The following is a 21,191-nucleotide window of genomic DNA, read 5'->3' as shown; positions in this document are numbered from 1 at the left end:
GCTTGCTGTTTAATCATGAGTTAATACTAGCTTTGTTTTACTAGCTAGTATTAAGTCAGAGATTCTTAATGTCAGGCAAGTTTGACCCGGCCATTAAGAATCTCCAATAAAGGGTTAAAAAAAAACCACACAGAGAAAAAATACTTTAATAGAAATAAATACACAGACACACTTAGAGACTCCACGTTTATTACTCCCTGTCAGCCCTCCATGATCCATGGTCTTCTGTCTTCTTTCTCCTTCAACCCATGCAGCTCTGCTACATCAGACAGCGCTGCATGGGAGGAAGACACTGCTGCTCCGTGCAGTCTATTCACTCAGTGAGTGAGCAGAAGCTCGACAGGCGAGTTGCTATAGCAACGGTGATCTCCATTATTCACCGGCTGTGGCAACCAGTCCTTGCATGTGGGCTGACTCTGTAAAGAGCGCACATATGCAGGATTGGGGAAGCCGACCATGTGCCAGAGCATTCCGCCGGTACACGGAGATGCTGGAACGATCACCGCGTACTGGAGAGATGCACTGACAGGACCTAGCATGACGTCTAGCCATGTGACCAGTCTGTAGCCAATGAGATAATAGACACGTGACTGGTCACATGCTATAGGTCCTATCATCAGGTTACCGGGAGGACGCAGTGATTATCGGAAGAAAAAGCGGCGGAAGACAGAGTGCAGGACGCGTCGCGGGGACCTGTAAGTATTATGGCAATGTTTATTAACTGTATGTGTACATGTATAACGTGTTTTTATATGTTTGTGTTTGCCTCCCTTTGTTTTCAAATGGGGTTCGAGTGCTTCGTCGAACGGTTTGTCGAACGTTCGTCGAACAGGGCCTCCGTTTGACGAATTGAACCGAACTCGAACGCCAGGGGGGTGGCTCATCTCTATTCTTCACTGCAGTTTTTATTTTAATCAGTGTGACAGCGCCAATATGGCCCTGTACTTACGTTAATTAGCAAAATCCCGCTGACAGGTTCTCTTTAACTGTATTTTTACAATTTTGTGATGGACATTATTTTAAGGCATTTACTAATATATCAAGATTACAGGTTAAAAAATATTAAAGTGGCAACCCATTTATTGTCCTTCAATTTATAGAGACCTTTAAATTAATTGTTAGCCTATTAGTCAGTTTAGGATTAAGGCATCCTATTTGCCACTCATGCCATCAATAGGATTTGAACACATGACAATTCAAAAGTCCCTAACAGATACAGATACTTTTTGGGGGCATTATTTTGCATCAGTAACCATTTAATTCTTTAAATGTAATGACTACTCAATAATGTAAATATTTTTCATCTCTCTTTTACAGCTCCATATATTCCTATGGTTGCACAACTTTTGTGTAACTTTAAGTGTTAATTTTAAGTGTAAAGGGTACTTTACACGCTGCGATCTCGCTATCGCTATCGCTCGCGATCGTACCCGCCCCCGTTGGTTGTGCGACACGGGCAAACCGTTGCCCGTGGCGCATAACCTCGCTTACACCCGTCACACGGACTTACCTGCCCTGCGACGTCGCTCTGGCCGGCGAACTGCCTCCTTTCTAAGGGGGCGGTTCGTTTGGCGTCACAGCGACGTCACACGGCAGGCGTCCAATAGAAGCAGAGGGGCGGAGATGAGCGGGACGTAACATCCCGCCCACCTCCTTTCTTCCGCATAGCCGGTGGAGGCAGGTAAGGAGATGTTCGTCGCTCCTGCAGTGTCACACACAGCGATGTGTGCTGCCGCAGGAACGAGGAACAACATCGCTAATAAGCAGAGAACGATTTTTGGTTTCAGGACGACCTCTCCGCGGCAAACGATTTTGACCGCTTTTCCGATCGTTTAAGGTCGCTCGTACTTGTCACACACTGCGATATCGTTAATGACACCGGATGTGCGTCACAAACACACGATAATTCACTAACGATATCGCAGCGTGTAATGCCCCCTTAAGTGTAATGAGTGCGTAAAAGGGAATGATCAATGATCGCCATGCAGTTTGGAATTGAATCTGTGAAGTACATAGAGTGCTCTTTTGTATTGGATCTAGGCCTCATAATTTAATTATTGGAAAGTTTTATGACCGTTCACTTCTCGGGTGCTAATGATGATTGACTCTCAATGAGTCAATTTCTTCTCTGGAATTTTACACAGTTGTAATCAGTAAAGCATGGTGTTTAGAGAACAAGAAAATACAAGAAAATACAAGAAAAAAACCGGGTGAGGGAGAGGGTGCGGGACATCATTTACATTTATGTAAGATTCCGTAGGTATACAGATCGCTACTTTGTTACAACTGACTTAGCTGAGTCTTGTATTTTTACAACACTTTTGTGTTATATTACATATATATTTATAGCTGCAGGAATATTGGTATACCTTCATGGTTATTATTATTGTTATGCGAAATTATGGTGTTCCCAAACATGACTTTGTGAGTTACATATTTTTGACCCATCAGTGGGGTTTGTTTTTCCTGAAGACATTCTTGTCTATGCTTTTATATTTTATCAATTAATTAATAAAAGTTATTTTTTATTAAACTTCTTCTCTTTCCTTTGTCGGTGATTCATATTTTCCTTATGGATGTTTTCTCATACATTTATATATTTCTGGTGGTGACATAGCCATTAATGTCAAAACCACTGGCAAAAAGTGAGTTCACCCCTAAGTGAAAATGGCAAAATTGTGCCCAAAGTGTCAATATTTTGTGTGCCCACCATTATTTACAAGCATTGCCTTAAAAGTGTTCTCCCATCTCCAATATCCTATCCCAATATGTAGTAGGTGTAATAACAATAATTTTAGCAAATACCTCCAATTACAAATGTAGTATATTTTCCTGATATACCCATGTCTCTTACCCCATGTGCAGGGCATTACAGCTTAGGTATCCATGAGTATGACCACGAGAAACTACCTAAGTTACTGTCACTATACGAGTGGATATAACCATGGATACCAAAACTGCAATGCCCTGCACATGATGTAAGAGTTATGGCTATATCAGGAGAACTATACTACATTTCTAATTGGAGAAGAAAAATGAGGAAGACATGAAGAGTTAGGCTATGTGCGCACAGTGCGTTTTTCGCGGCGTTTTTGCGTGTTTTTCGGGTGCGTTTTTGGCCTCAAAACTGCAGGACTTTGCTTCCCCAGCAAAGTCTATGAGTTTTCATTTTTGCTGTCCGCACACATCTGTTTTTTTTACCTGCGTTTTTGGGTAAAAAAAAAAAATGGACATGTCAGTTCTTTCCTGCGTTTTTCTGCGTTTTCCCCCCATGCAATGCATTGGAAAAACGCTGCAAAACGCAAAGATCAAAAACGCAGCAAAACGCAGCCAAAAACGCACCAAATCGTGGCACAAAACGCATGCGTTTTTTGATGCGTTTTTTCGACGCAGGTGCATTTTTGTGCGTTTTTAGCAGCCAAAAACGCACAAAAACGCAGCGTCAAAAAGACGCAGTGTGCGAACCTAGCCTTAATGCTTAACTACAAATATTTTAAAAAAGACTAAGGGCTTATAGCCAGAAATGCGTCAGAGAAATTATACATTTTTAATAGGTGGACATCATTTTTAATGGATTCTTTTGTCACTAATAAAGATTGAACAAACGATTTTAAAAAAGTGCTGATCCTCCGCTCTTTTTGTGCTAATTAACCAGGTCAAACGGTTTTGGATCTCTGCATCCACAACAACAAATCCTGATATCTACAATAACACAGTGAGGCATTTTCCATATATATAAAAAAAAAACAATAACTGAAAAAATGTAAAGTATTAATGTTTTAATATTTTGTTTAAATATTATCATTTTTTTTTAATTGAGCAAAATCTAAAAAAATGTTTTAAAAGTTTGATATTTTATACTCAAACTCAAGGGGGAGCAGTTGCTAAAATCCTACTGTAGAACTAGCTCACATTACAACTGCAGTAAAAGTGAGTGCAATCTGCTCTCCTGTGTGTGATGTCACATACCCCCCTCCCAATCTGGGTGTTTACATAAGGATAAGCAAAGATGAAGTTTAGTATCACAATTCAGAGCTATTTTGCTGGTGACCGCAAAGTGATCCTAATATGTCTAAAGTGACACAAAAGATAGCTGGCATAGTGCCCCACTGTATCCCGCTCCCCACTTTATATCATGTCCCACTGTATACCATGTCCTACTGTATACCGTGCCCCACTGTATCCTGCACCCCACTGTATCCCGTGCCTCACTGTATCCCATGCCCCACTGTATCCCATGCCCCACTGTATCCCATGCCCCTCTGTATACTTTGCCCCTCTGTATACTATGTCACACTGTATATCGTACCCCATATACTGTGCTGCAAGCCAGGATCAGAGGTCCGAGGTGACATGCGGCGAGGAGGGGTGATCTGAAGCCTGAGCGGCACTGCACTACAGATGTCATGCCGCTATCACCGCTCCCAGCCGCATGCACTCACCTCAGACCTTCGCCCCCGGCAGCTTGTCCTGTCAGCTTAGTGTCTGTTCCTCCCGTCAGTGATCACAGCACAGAGCAGTGAAGAGCTGCTAGGAATGGAGGTCCAAGGTGAGCACATGTGGGGGGTGAGCGGTGGGGGAGGGGGAAGGGTGAGTGGTGGGGTGGGGAGCAGCATGCCAGGATTAGTTACGGTGAAATCACTGCTGCCTGACACTGGTACTCATCCCAGCCAGAGAGGGTGACAGGGGGAAAGTGCAGCACACAGCATATACTGTGTGCTCCACAAAGATGGCAGCAATCTCCTCCCTCTGCTGTGATCTGGACAGCCCAGGGGGCGTGTCCAGCTCACAGTAGGGAGCTCTCAGTGTTAAGTATACAGTCATGGCCAAAAGTTTTGAGAATGCTACAAATATTAATTTTTACAAAGTCTACTGCTTAAGTTTTTCTAATGGCAATTTGCATATACTCCAGAATGTCATAAAGAGTGATCAGCTTAACAGCAATTACTTGCAAAGTCAATATTGGCTAAGAAAATGAACTTCAACCCCCAAAACACATTTCAACATCATTGCATTCCTGCCTTAAAAGGAGCAGCTAACATTGTTTTAGTGATTGTTCCATTAACACAGGTGTGGCTGTTGATGAGGACAGGGCTGGCGAACAATCAGTCATGATTAAGTAAGAATGACACCACTGGACACTTTAAAAGGAGGCTGCTGCTTGGTATCATTGTTTCTCTTCAGTTAACCATGGTTAGCTCTAAAGAAACACGTGCAGCCATCATTGCTCTGCACAAAAATGGCCTAACAGGGAAGAGTATCGCAGCTACAAAGATTGCACCTCAGTCAACAATCTATCGCATCATCAAGAACTTCAAGGAGAGAGCTTCCATTGTTGCCAAAAAGGCTCCAGGGCGCCCAAGAAGGACCAGCAAATGCCAGGACCGTATATTAAAACTGTTTCAGCTGCGGGATCGGACTACCAGCAGTGCCGAGCTAGCTCAGCAATGGCAGCAGGCTGGTGTGAGTGCCCCTGCACGCACTGTGAGGCGGAGACTGCTTGAGCAAGGCCTGGTTTCAAGGAGGGCAGCAAAGAAGCCACTTCTCTCCAGAAAAAACATCAGGGACCGATGATATTCTGCAAAAGGTACAGGGAGTGGACTGCTGAGGACTGGGGTAAAGTCATTTTCTCAGATGAATCCCCTTTTCGATTGTTTGGGACATCTGGAAAACAGCTTATTAGGAGAAGAAGAGGTGAGCGCTACCACCAGTCTTGTCTCATGCCAATTGTTAAGCATCCTGAAACGATTCATGTGTGGGGTTGCTTCTCAGCCAAGGGAATCGGCTCACTCACAGTCTTGCCTAAAATCACAGCCATGAATAAAGAATGGTACCAGAATGTTCTCCAAGAGCAACTTCTCCCAACTGTCCAAGAGCAGTTTGGCGCCCAACAATGCCTTTTCCAGCATGATGGAGCACCTTGCCATAAAGCAAAGGTGATCACTAAATGGCTCATGGAACAAAACATAGAGATTTTGGGTCCATGGCCTGGAAACTCCCCAGATCTTAATCCCATTGAGAACTTGTGGGCAATCATCAAGAGACAGGTGGAGAAACAAAAAACAACAAATTCTGGCAAAATGCAAGCATTGCTTATGCAAGAATGGACAGCTATCAGTCAGGATCTGATCCAGAAATTGGTTGAGAGCATGCCAGGGAGAATTGCAGAGGTCCTGAAGAAGGAGGGTCAACACTGCAAATATTGACTTGCTGCATTAACTCATTCTACTGTCAATATAACCTTTTGGTACTCATAATATGATTGCAATTATATTTCTGTATGTGATGTAAACATTAGACAAACACAATTAAAAACCAGAGGGCAACAGATCATGTGAAAATATAATTTTTGTGTCATTCTCAAAACTTTTGGTCATGACTGTAGGGTCAGAGCCCATCTAACAGATGCACTGAGAGCTGCCATAAATTAGGTGAATAACTGTCGTTACTACAAGATGGCAGCCCCCAGTGTTTCAGTAAAAATAGAATTAAATAAAAACTAAATAAACAGTGAATTTAATTTTATTTTAAAAATAATTTATTCCATAATCACTATTATTAATACAAAAATAAAAAAATGAGACACCTTATCTTTAAATTTTTATTAAACCACAATATACAAGGTGCAAAGTACATTCTTTAAAACCAAAATACTAAAGAAGACAAAACAAAGGAAGATAGTGGTGACAATGAGTGAAATCCTGGAAGGGGCACACTGCTTAAAATACTATGCTGTTTCAACAATAAACATGGTATTAAAAGATCACATTAATGTAGTAATTATACCATACAATACAATATTAACTCTCCCAAATAATGTTGTACATAATACCATGAGTGAGGACAACATCATGGAAATCATACCTGTTTAAAAAAGGGCCCACAGGAATTTCACAACAAACCCCAAGGAAGGGGCATCTCCAAAACACGTTTCGCAGAATATCAGGTAAGCCGCTTCATGAGGTAGCACATCCCTATTAGGGTACGGTTCCACTTGCTCATAGCTTCTGATGCAAGAGCATCGGAAGTGATATGCTAATGACCCTCTGCGGAGAGTGTGAGCCAAGGGTCATGCGACTGTGATGAAATCTTGCGATCAGACCACAGCTGTGGAGTAGAGGGAGGGAGCACTTTCTCCCCATCTCCTCCACAGCCTGTCTCTGCATATATCGCACTGCGGTCGGATTACATGCGAGTGTAGTGCAATGTTTCACACGCTCCCATAAAGTTGTATGGGGGTGCGTGAGTCGAGACTTCCTAGGAGTGGTGCGCTGACCCTTTAGGAGAGGGGTAGCGGCAGACGTGCACTCCCTAGGAGCACTGCCGGAGTTCCTGTGATACACACACAGACTTCGGGAGGTGGGAGGAGGAGAAAGCCCACGTGGAGGAAAGACAGGAATGCTGGCAGTGTGGAAGAAACCAGCCTCTCGGTGGTGAGTGACAGTGCATCCCTGCAGGACGGGAGAGGCAGAGACACAGCATTATAGTCATCAAGGTTCCCCCCATGCCATCTGCCCTATCAAGATCTTCACTAAACTTTTCATTGAAGATTTAAAAATGTTTCCAACAAGACGTAGATATGACAGTTTAACTTATAGATAGAAGGGAGCTCTGACAGAACTGTAACAATTAGGTGATGTGTTTTTCAAGGTGGTGGACAATAGGGGCAACATTGTGATCTGGCCTACTTAATAAAATTAAAGGAAGTGTATAGACAGCTTAGATAAGATATAGTCGTATAGACAGATTAGATAAGATATAATCGTATAGACAGCTTAAATAAAAACATGTGTGGAAAACTCACATAATCCCCTCTCATCCTTCTCTGCAGCATTTCAAATTATTTTGATCTGGGCTCATGAACGTGGTATAATGCACACAGCTGGGGGCTGCAGTCTGTAGCTGTCTGCATTATCTGTGCTGTGTGTTGAAATATGGTGGACCCTGCGCCATTTTGTCCAATTATTTATTTATTTTTACACTGCATTACCAGGACCCAGACAGTTAAGGCCGCTTTACACGCAACGACATCGCTAAAGCGATCTCGCTAGGGTCACGGATTTTGTGACGCATATCCGGCCGCGTTAGCGATGTCGTTGCGTGTGACACCTATTAGCGATTTTGAATCGTTGCAAAAACGTTCAAAATCGCTAATCGGTGACATCCCCCCTAATCTCAATTATCGTTGCTGCTGCAGTAACGATGTAGTTCGTCATTCCTGCGGCAGCACACATCGCTACGTGTGACACGGCAGGAACGAAGAACCTCTTCTTACCTGCGTCCTGCCAGCAATGAGGAAGGAAGGAGGTGGGCGGGATGTTACATCCCACTCAACTCCGCCCCTCCGCTTTGATTGGGCGGCCTCTTAGTGACGTCGCTGTGATGCCGAACGAACCGCCCCCTTAGAAAGGAGGCGGATCGCCGGTCACAGCAACGTCACTATGCAGTTAAGTAGTGTGATGGGTATGAACGATGTTGTGCGCCACGGGCAGCGATTTGCCCATGTCGCACAACCGATGGGGGCGGGTACGCACGCTAGTGATATCGGTAATGATATCACAGCATGTAAAGCGGCCTTTAGTGTGAGGGCAACCAATCACAGATGCCAACACAGAGGGTGGGTGGTAAAAGCAGGACTGCAACCAATCACAGAAACACTTACAGGAGGTGGGTGAGTGAAGCAGTGCATACTCATGAACTTATTGGACCAGGAAGCAGTGTGACAGCAGCGGGGAAACTCAGTAAGTAGAAGTCTTCTGATTTAATAGCAGCACATCTTTTTTTTTTACTGCACCTCCCAATAATAGTAATGCCAGTAGCAAAGATGGCTACGGAATTACTGTGATTGGCAAGCAATCCCTGTATATTTAGTGGCTGAAAAATCAGGCACCAAACATGTTGGAAGGAGACGTGAAACTTACTAGCCATTGAGCAAAATGCATGTTGAGTAACGGATAACACGAATACTATACTATTAATGCGAATAACGAATAGTGCCGAGTATATTTGCTCATCCCTATTAATTGGTTCAAGTAATAAAGCCATAGCTCCCAACCATCCTGGATTTAGTGGAACTGTACTATTTTGAGAGCTCAGTCACGCTGTCATGGCAGTCTGCTCTTGCCCAAGCTCCTCCTCCTGTCAGTGCAGTGCATAAATTAAATTAAATATTCTCCTCTGCTCTTGCCAGAAAAAGAACTCCTAAACACTTTGACCATAGGTAGCAGCTCTACCATTGATATTGACACAGTTTCTGGACTGAGAGGTAAAGGAGGAACTGGTAATCTTAACATGTACTGCAGGCAGGAAACCCAGAAGCAAACTATTCAGCTACATAGAGATACACTGTAAATACAGTATATCTCTATGTCCCTAGAAGTGCAGAAAAAGTCAAATTTTATGTTCTGATAAAACTACTGTAAAATAATGAGAAATAATTACTAAAACGTAACTATTTTTATCCCTCTCTGGGACTCAACCCAACAACTTTCAAACATTTCAGCAGTCACAGACTGTTGATGTCACAGGGAGAATTTAGTGTACATGAAGCTGCATTGCAGTCTCTGATTGCACAAGCAGATTACACTGGAAGTAGGGATCCATGGTACAGAGCAGTGCATCTCTATTTCCTGTCTATAGAGGAAAAAAAGCACCAAAACTGCACAGTTCAGCAGTGTCTTTAGAAGCAAAGAGGGTGGAGATTTCATAAAATCACATCCACTTTGTTTGGACAATTAGTCCGTGTTCACATGTAGTGTAAATGTTGCGGGATTTTTTGCACAGAAATTCTTTTCTGTTTAACTGTCCAAGGATATTGGATGTGATTTCATGAAAACGTCAAGCAGATTAGGGAAAGCTTGTGTCCACATCAGAGGATGGATCTTTGGTACACAGGCTGAAGAAAATAAAACTGTCACATGCAAATAGCAATATAGTTGAAAAGACTGACTGCACTCACCAAACATAGGTGTGAACAGGTGCATAACTGAACATGACATAAAATACAAAAAAAGACAGTTTTCACTCCGATAATGCCAAAGTATGTAAACCATTAATGTGTGAACATGGACCTGCATTACTGCTAAGGAAAATCTAAGAAAAATGAGATATTTAGCATATAGAAATGGCCATTTGCATTTGCATATCTGCCCAGTTGCCCCTTCACGGCATATCTCATAACTAGGTACCAACACTATACTGAAGCCTCTCTCTGGGTTAAAAACCTCCTGTTTATGGGCAAGTAGGAACCTGCTATATAGGAAAAGATTACCTGTGGCAACTGGGGGAGGGGTGCAAGGTCAGAAGGCATGACCCTGTTAATATAGACAAAAAGACTGACTGCACTCACCAAACTGAGGTGGGAACAGGGGAGGTTTTTAACCCAAAGAGAGGCTTCAGCATAGTGTAGGTATCCAGTTACGAGATATGCCGTGAAGGAGCAACTGGGCAGATATACAAATGGCCATTTATACATGCTAAATATCTCATTTTTCTTAGATTTTCCTTAGCAGTAATGCAGGTCCATGTTCACACATTCATGGTTTCCATACTTTAGCATTATCAGAGTGCAAACTGTCTTTTTTTGTATTTATGTCATGCACCTGTTCACACCTCAGTTTGGTGAGTGCAGTCAGTCTTTTTGTCTATATTAAGAGGGTCATGCCTTCTGACCTTGCACTCCTCCCCCAGTAGCCACAGGTAATCTTATCCTATATAGCAGGTTCCTACCTGCCCATACACAGGAGGTTTTTAACCCAGAGAGAGGCTTCAGCATAGTGTAGGTACCCAGAGATATGCCGTGAATGGGCAACTGGGCAGATATACAAGTGGCTATTTATATATGCTAAATATCTCATTTTACATGTAAATAGCAAGTGAATTTCACTTAGGGTAGAGTCACACTGGCGTATGACTCGCACGAGTGCAATGCAAGAAATCTCGCTTTGCACTCAGGGCCATGTAAAAAAAAACGCTACAGCTCAGATCTGGGAGCATGCTGCGGTTGTCTGCATGTCTCGGATCACTCACACCCACACAAGTCTATGGGTGCGAGTGAAACATCAGACTGCACTTGGATGACATCCAAGTGCATTGCGATATACGCACAGGCTGACAATGGAGGAGATGGACAGATTACTCTGTCCTTCTCCGCAGCTATGGTCTGATCACAAGATCAGATCACAGTTGCATGACACTCGGGCTTACGCACGCAGCAGAGCGGGAACTGAGGGTCATTAGCATAACGCATCTGATGCTCTTTGATCGGATACCATACGTTAGTGTGACTCAAGCCTACGGAGAAAAGTCTCTGTCTACTAGACATAAGCCAATCTCCTACATTTCCCTCTCTGTCTGTGCAACATATAGGATACATACAGTATGTGATGACGTCCTTGTTTGCTCACATTTATGTCTGGTTATGAAGTGTACAGAAAATCAGTGTAGCACAGAACTGCTTGATATAAAATCTGCAATAGGTATTAGTAATGGGCAGACCAGGACTGTAAAAGTCTGTATCCATGAGGTTTCGAAACTATCCGGGTGCCGGACTCGGGCCCGGAGTTCTCAGAGAACTCCGGCTAATGATCCGGAACTGGCAACTCGGGAAATAAAAAAAAATAAAGGAAAAATAAAATTAAAGCTAGCGCGCTGTATTTACCAAGTCTACGATGCAGCTGTAACTGCTTCCAGGGTCGCTCACTCTTCTTCCAAGGCCACTTATTAGCCTTATTCTTATTTACAGTTTACCCTGCACACCGACAGTCCTCACGTCTGTGATTGGTTGCAGTCAGACGCGCCCCCAGCCTGTGTTACTGCGTCTGACTGCATGCAATAACAGTCCCCATCTGCGGGTCTATATCGTGGTATAAAAATAAATAAATAAATTGGTGTAGGGTCCCCCATATTATGATACACAGCCATGATAAAGCATACGGCTACAGGCTGCAGCCCCCAGCTGTGCGATTACCTTAGCTGTGTATCAAAATAAAAGGAACTGCATGCAGCTTTTTTAAATTATTTAAATAAATAATTAAAAACACCTGGTGTGTAGTCCCCCCAATTTTGATACCCATCCATAATAAAGCCTGACAGCGAAAAAATCCTTTATTTGAAATAAAATACCAAAAACCACCCTCTTTCCCCAATTTATTAACCCTAAAAACATCCAGGTCTGACGTAATCCACACGAGGTCCCACAACGATTCCAGGTCTGCTATATCTGAAGTGACCACCCGCTGTGAGCTTCAGGCAAAGAATTAATGATCCACGCGATGAGCGGTGACGTTACTCAGGTTATCTGCAGTCACAGCTGAAGGCTCCCACGGTCCTCCACCTGTGATTGCAGGTAACTTGACCTCAGGTGATCTCAGTTAAGTCAGTCACCTCAACTCAGTTGAGGTCACTGAGCTCACAAATTTGCATATCCTGGCAGAAAACTGCGTTTTTTTTGCCAAGAGTTGCAGATTTGGTGCCAAAAATTTCAGCAGCATATTCCTGCACCCAATCTACACCTCCTGGCAAAAAAACACATCACTACCGCATGCGGCTGTGCTAATATGCTAATGAATGTGCAGAATCAGTGGATTATCTCACTCACCTCTCCGCTGCCATCGCCGCTAGACGCTGGATTTCAGCTCAGTGTGACTGGTCTCAGACTTACGGTCATGTGCACGACTTCAGTTTGAAGCCGGGACGCATACACCTGGCTTCATAGTGCGCATGACCCAAACTCTGGGGTCACAGGGGCGTGCTAACATACTAATGGGGCCGACTAGCAAGGGAAGCAACGCCCTTGGTTGGGACTAGTCTCATTAGCATACGATAAAAAGATCTTTAGAAACACTTTTTCTAATGATCCCTTTATCTATGCTACTAGATACAAGGATGTTTAGGCAGCAATTAACAATATGCACACAGAACTGCTCATGGTTCTGGGTGCATATCGCACCCGACAGGTTCCATTTAAAGGGCAAGCTCAGGCCATGTGTTTAATTTGAAAACCTAGAAGTGAAATGGGGCAGACCTATCACTCAGCACATGGAGTCCTGTGGACACGTACTCTTCCACATGCTGCTTCCTGCTAATACGGAACTTATTCGGTGATGGTGATGGTGCTGGATTTTGTGGCATGCTGAGGATTTGTCGCAGGCGGAGGGGACGCGCTCGCCACACTCGGGTCCGGGGCTTTTGCTGCTGCTGCTCGGTGGCTTGAGCGGTGAACCGGACCCGGGGACTCGAGCAGCACTCCTCACCCGTGAGTGAAATGGGGATGGTATGTTTAGGGAGATTGTTCGTGACGCCACCCACGGGTCGTGGTGATAATGGCACCACCGCTGCTGGTAACGGGGATCCCGGGAGAGATGGTAGAGTGCAGCTGAGATGTTGTCCCCTCCGTGGGCAGGGGTTGGTGATCCCGGGGCCCGATAGTGTAACGGGGAGGCCGGTTGGCTGGCGTGCAGGGACTGCGTGGCGTGGTGCCGGACGGCACTGGTGTAATCACTCAGACAATCACTGACAGAGTTGTAGGTAAACCAAAATGGCAGGATGGACGGGTCCCGCAGCCGGCTGCAGTGTTGTTGTTGTGCTCTCCCCGGACAGCTGATGGTGGCTGTCTTTCCCTGCACCTTTGAGAATGTTCTTGACTCCTGTGGTTGCCCACCGGTAGTCCACTCCCCGGCGTATAGATGCCATAGGAGCCCATTTTGCCCGCAGGCGCTGGCCCTTGGATCTCTAGCCTGTGGCGGTGGCTGTATATCCTCCCTGGGTGGACGGTTGCCTTCAATCGGGACTTAGTAGTTGGGAAACCCCTGGGGTTCCTGTCACATTCAGATTTGACTATTGACGGCGGCTCCAAGCCTGGTCGGGGTCCGATGGCCCTGCCTGTGTTCTTAGCTTCACTCCGTTCCCCGGTCCGGTACCGGTGGGCCGACGCCTGACCCTGGTCCTTACGGCTCTGCGGAGTTCCACCAACTCCTGCAGATGGCCACCACCGTCTGCAACCTTGCTGTCAGTGTCTGGGCTCCAACCCAGACACTTCAAGTGTTCACTCCTCTCACTTTCTCCTCCAAGACTAAACTGACACTTTTCCCGCCTCCAGGCCTGTGAACTCCTCGGTGGGTGGGGCCAACCGCCTTGCTCCGCCCCACCTGATGTGGACATCAGACTCTGGAGGGAGACAACAAGGGTTTTTTGATTGACTGTTGTAACTGACTAGGGTGTGGGTGTGTGTGTTGTTATGTATGTGACCACCTGGCTAGTCCAGGGTGTCACAGATTTTATTCCACATTTCGTCTATGATAATCCTCCTATGTGAGGTGATGCTGGTGCCCCAGCTGCTTTAGTGTCTTCCTCCTCCTCTGGCTTGTGGTTCCACTGAGCCCTCACCATTGGGTGGGAACACCATCAGTAGTGCATCTGCCAGAGTAGAGTGCTTTTGTATTTGCACATGTTCCCATCAAGCTCCAGTGATGGAAGTATGGAAGTAAGGATTGAAAGTTTTCCTTGTGGCAGGTATCCAGCAGGGTGGCCACCCAGTAATCAGCACTGGTAAAAGTCCAGGCAACTCGGCAGCCATTGCGCAGGCCCTGCAACATGTTTTGGCTCATGTGTGCCAGGTTGCCCAGAAACAACGACAAGCTGTCCTCAGTGGGAAGTGTCTAATCTGTGTCCTTCGTATTTCCCCACGCTCAAGTGATGCCCATGAGCTGCTTTGGATACCACCCAGCTTAAAACACAGTTACTCCTCCTCCTAATCCTCCTAAAATGCCCCCTTGCTTGACAGTTGTGTACCTGGCTGCTTTTTGTCCACCCTCCGAGCCATCTGTGGATGACTGTCCTGATAATAATAATGATCCCGGTTTCTCTTCCTTCTTTGCCAACACCTCATCGATCATACCCTGAATTGTTTTTTCAAGGAGGCCTAGAAGTGGAATAGCAACCTTGATAATAGCGTCATGAGTGCTGGACATATTGGTGGAGTACTTGAAGCAGCACAATATGGCACACACATCACGCATGGAAGTCCACTCATTTGTGATGACGTGGTGTTGTTCCGCAGAGTGACTCACCCGTGGGTGCTGCAGTGCAAAGTGGAGTTCCATTTTGTGGGTATGTCACATATGAAAGAGGGGCAGGAAGGCAGAAGTTATGCTGCAGCACAGACAGGTGAGTAGGAGCACAGTGAGAGCGCAGAAGGTGCGCACAGATGGCCCCCACTTTATGCAGCAGCTCTGACATCTCTGGCTAATATTTATGGAAGTTCTGCACTACATTTAGCACATGCACCAAGCAAGGGATGTGAGTTAAACTGACTAGGCCCAGAGCTGCTATGAGATTTTACCTGTTATCGCACATCACCAGGCCTAAGTGCAAACTCTATAATTTGTCTGGTCCTGAGAGATCAGCTCTGAAGAAGTACATAACAGAGAGTTTAGCAAATGGGCACATTTGGCCATCTTTGTTGCTAGTTACGTCTGGAATCTTCTTTGTCAAAAAGAAGGATTGTGTGGGTTATGGCCATGAGTGGTTATGGTGTTAACCCTTGTTGTACTTTTGTTGCTGCTTTCCTACTCTTACTTTTCTCTTTTTTCTCTCATTGTTTGTCCCTGTGAGTTTGCAGTACGTCTGGGTTTTTGTTTTCCCCCGAATATCCTAATATGTATTGCCATCACACTCCTGCCCCTTTCTTCCCTTGTTGGGAGGGAGCAGATTAGTTCTGGTCAGCAGAATAGCCAGACATGAGACTCAAGCATCTCCACCATTAGATGTAACCCTAAGGTTATGGGTAGCCTAGGGTTTTCTAGTGTGAGGGACAGAATAGGAACCCCCTGTGAATATCCTATAGTCACATCGTGACACACAGGAGCAAAAGATAAATAACACCTGGTCCAGAAGAACAGCGACAACTACACCAGATTAAAAAATAAACCAAAACATAAATATGACAAGTGACAAGTCCTCTTTATGACCACATACACAATCACTAGTTGCTATTTTAAAAGAGATACTTTGCAGTTTTAATCTTGTATCACAAGAATTACTTTACAGCCCTTTTCTCTATATCTGATTGACAGAATGCTACATTTTAAATTTTGATGGTTTGATGCCAAATAGGGGCTTATATGGATTTTTGCCATATCTACAGTATGTTGTGGGATGCAAAGGTCTACTTTTTAGTGAATTTTCTGATGCCATATTCAAGTTGCACAAAGACATATTACGGTGGTGTACACACTAATAATGATAATCGGTTATTTCTATTGCACACAGAAATTAAAATAAAATGTTTTCTTCTCTCTTAGGTACCCACTAATCCAGGAAAAAAAATCACTTAAATAGGCTACGATTCCCGGGAGCTACATTCATTTGAATATGAACTGCCGAGGAGTGAACATCAAAATGGAAAAAAACGAGCTCAAAGCTGTCATCAAATACCTCTGCTTGAAAAAAATGACTACCAAAGACATACGACTTTGGTGTTAACATTGGGGGACTCTTCTCCTCCATATTCCACAGTTGCACGCTGGGCCAAGGAATTTAAGCTGGGAAGAACATCGACAGAAGATGAATATCGTGAAGGACGCCCATCCACGTCCCTCAATGAAGAAAACGTGAAAAAAGTTGAAGAAGTTGTATTGGCAGATTGAAGAGTGACTATCAGGCATGTAGCTGAGGTCACAGGGATCTCATATGGCAGTATTCAAAGAATCCTTGCAAAAGAATTGCATATGAGAAAGGTCTCCGCGCGTTGGGTGCCAAAAATGTTAACCGACGAGCAAAAGAAGAAACGAGTTGACATTTCAATAGCAAATCTCGAAAAGTTCCAAGCAGACAAGGAGAATTTCTTGTCACGTTTTTTGACCATGGAGGAGACTTGGATCCACCACTTTGATCCCAAAACTAAACAACAATCGTTGACATGGAAACGAGCCGACGAACTGACGCCGAAGAAATTCAAAGTGTCAAGCTCAGCAGGGAAGGTTATGGCGTCCGTTTTTTGGGACGCTGAAGGAATTATTATGGTGGACTATTTGGAGAAGGGAGCCACTACTAAGGGCTCCTACTACGCAGAACAAATAAGAAGATTGCGGGAGGCTATCAAGAAGAAAAGGCGTTGCAAACTGCGGGCTGGAGTGCTGTTTCACCAAGATAACGCTCCGGCTCACAATGCTGCAGTTGCCATGGCAACCATTCAAGAAGCGGGCTTTGAACTGGTGGAACACCCCCTCTATTCGCCAAATCTAGCCCCCTTTGACTTCTTTCTCTTTCCTCGCCTCAAGGAACACCTCCGGGGCAAGAAATTTGACGACAATAGCGACGTGATAACCGCTGTTGGGGATTTTTTGAGGGTCAAGATCAAGAATTTTTTTCGAAGGGAATTCTAAGTTTAGAAAAGAGATGGACTAAATGTATAGACTTGTTAGGAGACTATGCAGAAAAATATATATTTTTTTAATACAGTGCCTACAAGTAGTATTCAACCCCCTGCAGATTTAGCAGGTTTGATAAGATGCAAATAAGTTAGAGCCTGCAAACTTCAAACAAGAGCAGGATTTATTAACAGATGCATAAATCTTACAAACCAACAAGTTATGTTGCTCAGTTAAATTTTAATAAATTTTCAACATAAAAGTGTGAGTCAATTATTATTCAACCCCTAGGTTTAATATTTTGTGGAATAACCCTTGTTTGCAATTACAGCTAATAATCGTCTTTTATAAGACCTGATCAGGCCGGCACAGGTCTCTGGAGTTATCTTGGCCCACTCCTCCATGCATATCTTCTCCAAGTTATCTAGGTTCTTTGGGTGTCTCATGTGGACTTTAATCTTGAGCTCCTTCCACAAGTTTTCAATTGGGTTAAGGTCAGGAGACTGACTAGTCCACTGCAACACCTTGATTTTTTCCCTCTTGAACCAGGCCTTGGTTTTCTTGGCTGTGTGCTTTGGGTCATTGTCTTGTTGAAAGATGAAATGACGACCCATCTTAAGATCTTTGATGGAGGAGCGGAGGTTCTTGGCCAAAATCTCCAGGTAGGCCGTGCTATCCATCTTCCCATGGATGCGGACCACATGGCCAGGCCCCTTGGCTGAGAAACAGCCCCACAGCATGATGTTGCCTCCACCATGCTTGACTGTAGGGATGGTATTCTTGGGGTTGTATGCAGTGCCATCCAGTCTCCAAACATCACGTGTGTGGTTGGCACCAAAGATCTCGATCTTGGTCTCATCAGACCAGAGAACCTTGAACCAGTCTGTCTCAGAGTCCTCCAAGTGATCATGAGCAAACTGTAGACGAGCCTTGACATGACGCTTTGAAAGTAAAGGTACCTTACGGGCTCGTCTGGAATGGAGACCATTGCGGTGGAGTACGTTACTTATGGTATTGACTGAAACCAATGTCCCCACTGCCATGAGATCTTCCCGGAGCTCCTTCCTTGTTGTCCTTGGGTTAGCCTTGACTCTTCGGACAAGCCTGGCCTCGGCACGGGTGGAAACTTTCAAAGGCTGTCCAGGCCGTGGAAGGCTAACAGTAGTTCCATAAGCCTTCCACTTCCGGATGATGCTCCCAACAGTGGAGACAGGTAGGCCCAACTCCTTGGAAAGGGTTTTGTACCCCTTGCCAGCCTTGTGACCCTCTACAATCTTGTCTCTGATGGCCTTGGAATGCTCCTTTGTCTTTCCCATGTTGACCAAGTATGAGTGCTGTTCACAAGTTTGGGGAGGGTCTTAATTAGTCAGAAAAGGCTGGAGAAAGAAATAATTAATCCAAACATGTGAAGCTCATTGTTATTTGTGCCTGAAATACTTCTTAATACTTTATAGGAACCAAACAGAATTCTGGTGGTTTGAGGGGTTGAATAATAAATGACCCTCTGAATAAACTTTTCACAATTTAAAAAAAAAAAAAAAAAAAAAGAAATAACATTCTTTTTTGCTGCAGTGCATTTCACACTTCCAGGCTGATCTACAGTCCAAATGTCACAATGCCAAGTTAATTCCGAATGTGTAAACCTGCTAAATCTGCAGGGGGTTGAATACTACTTGTAGGCACTGTATATTAATTGTGTTTATTATTGATTATCATTACTTTTGGATTGCCCCTCGTGTATATATATATATATATATATATATATATATATATATATATATATATATATAAATATATTAAAGACCAAAAGTTTGGACACACCTTCTCATTCAAAGAGTTTTCTTTATTTTCATGACTCTAAAATGAAAACGTTGAATGAAATACTTAAAAAAGTGTGAAACAACTGAAAATATGTAAATATGTTTTATATTCTAGGTTCTTCAAAGTAGCCACCTTTTACTTTGATTACTGCTTTGCACACTCTTGGCATTCTCTTGATGAGCTTCAAGAGGTAGTCACCGGAAATGGTCTTCCAACAGCCTTGAAGGAGTTCCCAGAGATGCTTAGAACTTGTTGGCCCTTTTGCCTTTACTCTGCGGCCCAGCTCACCCCAAACCATCTTGATTGGGTTCAGGTCTGGTGACTGTGGTGGCCAGGACATCTGGCGTAGCACCCCATCACTCTTCGTCTTAGTCAAATAGCCCTTACACAGCCTGGAGGTGTGTTTGGGGTCATTGTCCTGTTGAAAAATAAATGATGGTCCAACTAAACGCAGATCTGGATGGAATAACATGCCGCTGCAAGATGCTGTGGTAGCCTTGCTGGTTTAGTATGCCTTCACTTTTGAATAAATCCCCAACAGTGTCACCAGCAAAGCACCCCCACACCGTCACACCTCCTCCTCCATGCTTCACGGTGGGAAACAGGCATGTAGAGTCCATCCGTTCACCTTTTCTACAAAGACACGGTGGTTGGATCCAAAGATCTAAAATTTAGACTCATCAGACCAAAGCACAGATTTCCACTGGTCTAATGTCCATTGCTTGTGTTCTTTAGCCCAAACAAGTCTCTTCTGCTTGTTACCTGTCCTTAGCAGTGGTTTCCTAGCAGCTATTTTACCATGAAGGCCTGCTGCACAAAGTCTCCTCTTAACAGTTGTTCTAGAGATGAGTAAGTGTGTCCAAACTTTTGGTCTGTACTGTATGTATATATATATATATATATATATATATATATATATATATATATACACTGCGTGCAGAATTATTAAGCAAATGAGTATTTTGGTCACATGATACTTTTATAGATGTTGTCCTACTCCAAGCTGTATAGGCTTGAGAGCCAACTACCAGTTAAGTAGATCAGATGATGTGCATCTCTGTAATGAGGAGGGGTGTGGTGTAATGACATCAACACCCTATATAAGGTGTGCTTAATTATTAGGCAACTTCCTTTCCTTTGACAAAATGTGTCAAAAGAGAGATTTGACACGCTCTGAAAAGTCCAAAATTGTGAGATGTCTTGTAGAGGGATGCAGCAGTCTAAAAATTGCCAAACTTTTGAAACGTGATCACCAAATAATCAAGCATTTCATGGCAAAAAGCCAAAAGGGTCGCAAGAAGTGTGTTGGGTAAAAAAGGCGCAAAATAACTGCCCATGAATTGAGGAAAATCAAGTGTGAAGCTGCCAACATGCCATTTGCCACCAGTTTGGCCATATTTCAGAGCTGCAACGTTACTGGAGTATCAAAAAGCAGAAGGTGTGCCATACTCAGGGACATGGCCAAGGTAAGGAAGGCTGAAAAACCACCACCTTGCCACCTTGAGGTGGGTGTCACTCTACCTCTCTGGAAATAGTGCTCCACAACCTGTTAGGTAAATACCCTATTGTTATATATATTTTTTGGTGCCGATTCTGCCGCTTCATATATCTCTCTGGACGATTTGCCCACTGGTTGTTATTACTCTGAGCAGTCTTTCCTCTGCCTACACCTATATTAGGATGTTTGGGTGATTTGCTTTGGGTGAGTCACTCTGGTTTTTCTCTGCTGACAGCAGTTAAACATACTCCGTGGTATGACCTCTGACCACGCTTTTCATAATATATGAGTTTATTTTGAGAATTACTGATGTGTACTTTGTGATTCACCCTTATACTTCACCCCCATCCTTTTATTAATTTATATTGATATTTATATTGATATTTATATGCAGATTAATTTGTGACTCCCCTTTTCTCTAGTCAACAGTTGTGTTTTTTAATATTTGCATGAGATATTTATTATGCTCTTTTATGTATATGAATAAAGATTATTAATTTTTC

The sequence above is a fragment of the Anomaloglossus baeobatrachus genome, chromosome 7, assembly GCF_048569485.1.
Source record: "Anomaloglossus baeobatrachus isolate aAnoBae1 chromosome 7, aAnoBae1.hap1, whole genome shotgun sequence".
NCBI lineage: Eukaryota > Metazoa > Chordata > Amphibia > Anura > Aromobatidae > Anomaloglossus > Anomaloglossus baeobatrachus.
The sequence above is the reverse complement of the archived record's forward strand: the minus strand, read 5'-3'. Positions refer to the sequence as shown.